Source organism: Apteryx mantelli, chromosome 24 (genome assembly GCF_036417845.1).
Source record: "Apteryx mantelli isolate bAptMan1 chromosome 24, bAptMan1.hap1, whole genome shotgun sequence".
Lineage (NCBI taxonomy): Eukaryota > Metazoa > Chordata > Aves > Apterygiformes > Apterygidae > Apteryx > Apteryx mantelli.
Genome location: NC_090001.1, coordinates 7,970,221 through 7,972,146, shown reverse-complemented (window position 1 = coordinate 7,972,146; position 1,926 = coordinate 7,970,221). Strand labels below are relative to the sequence as shown.

The 1,926-nt window shown below is 50.4% G+C and overlaps 1 pseudogene; it reads right to left on the bottom strand.

The window, feature by feature from the left end:
- Window positions 1-592: 592 nt before the first annotated feature.
- On the bottom strand, window positions 593-1,473 carry LOC136994154 (olfactory receptor 14J1-like; annotated as a pseudogene).
- Between the last annotated feature and the right edge of the window lie 453 nt (window positions 1,474-1,926).

The window sequence follows — 1,926 nt, the reverse complement described above, 5'->3', positions numbered from 1 at the left end:
TAAGGCATTGTCTAAAGAGACAATTAGCCTCCTGAAAGATGAGGCAAGCTCTACACTCCCCGAACATCAGAGCAGCGCCTAGAGAGAGCAGAGGTGTCTGAATGAATAAAGAGAAAGGAGAGAAGGAAAAGTGGGAAACAAGGGGAAGTGCCTATGTCCAGATAGTCTGCTGCAAAGATGACTTTAGAAATGATCAATTTAGTCAGGATGTGGGGAAATATGTGAAAGCTTACTGAGGTTAAGTCCTTAGCATAACAGACAAAGCGGTGGTACACCAGCTTGAGGGGTAGATGAAAATTTCTTCTCCTGAGATTCACAACCTCCCTGACAATTTCCAGTGTTTCATCATGGGAAAACATGGGCATTTTTATTACAATGAGTCAGTCTCCAAATCCAATCCCCACTGACTAATCAACTTGGCAGACAGGGTTTGTGCCTCTGGAGAAGTGGGATGAATTCAAGTATTTGTGTACAAATGACTATCACAGATAGAATGCCCAAAGCACAAGAGTTGCTCAGGTAAATTGGAAATCCCTTGTGAGGAGAGATGGGCAGCTTATTGCTGCTGAAGTAGTAGCAGTTGAACCAGTTTCTTCAGGGCGTCCTTGAGCTCCTTGTTCCTCATGCTGTAGATGAGAGGGTTCACTGCTGGAGGCACCACTGCGTACAGAACAGCCACCACCAGATCCAAAGCTGGGGAGGATATGGAAGGGGGCTTCAGGTAGGCAAACATTGCAGTGCTGATACACAGGGAGACCACGGCCAGGTGAGGGAGGCACATGGAAAAGGCTTTGTGCCGGCCCTGCTCAGAGGGGATCCTCAGCACAACTGTGAAGATCTGCACATAGGACAGCACAATGAAAACAAAACACCCAAAGCCTAAAAAAGACTAACTACAACAAGCCCAAGTTCCCTGAGGTAGGTGTCTGAGCAGGAGAGCTTGAGGATCTGGGGAATTTCACAGAAGAACTGCTCCACAACATTGCCTTGGCAGAGTGGTATGGAAAATGTGTTAGCAGTGTGCAGGAGAGCATTGAGAAAACCAGTGCTCCAGGCAGCTGCTGCCATTTTGACACAACCTCTGCTGCTCATGATGGTCCCATAGTGGAGGGGTCTGCAGATGGCCACATAGCGGTCATAGGCCATGACAGTGAGAACAGAATACTCAGTTGCTAAGAGAAAGTAAAAATGATAAACCTGTGCAGCACATCCCCAGTAGGAAATGGCCCTGGTGTTGCTCAGGGAATTGGCCATGGATTTGGGGACAGTGACAGAGACAGTACCAAGGTCGAGGAGGGAGAGGTTGAGGAGGAAAAAGTACATGGGGGTATGGAGGCGGTGGTCGCAGGCTATGGCTGTGATGATGAGGCCATTGCCCAGGAGGGCAGCCAGGTAGATGCCCAGGAAGAGCCAGAAGTGCAAGAGCTGCAGCTGCCGCGTATCTGCAAATGCCTGGAGGAGGAACTCGTTGAGGGAGCTGCTGTTGGACATTTGCTGACGCTGGGCATGGGTGCCTGTGCAAGGAGGAAAAGACAGGGACAAATCAGAGAAGTCTTCTGGGAGACAAACCCTTTGCCTTCCTCACAGAACCTCCCACTTTTCCTCTCTCCTTTACCTTCGTTCAGCTCCCTGGCTAGAGCTCCGGTTTGTGCTGGCTGAGTGTGCCATGCAGAGCAGGGGCCTCTGCTAACGATTTCCAGAGTCAGTGCTGCTCTGCTGGGGGGTGGGGATAGGAGGGGTTGGGCTCCATGAGCTGAGCTAAGGACACTCGCGCCGGTGACCCAGTGAGAATATTCTCTGTTTACCAGAAGGAGAGAGGAATATAGCACTTGGACCAACCAATAAACCCCTACAATGGAAGAAGGCTCAGGGAAGATCGGCAAGGGGGATGTGCCCCTGGAGCTCAGGGGATAAGGTAGGGTGTGA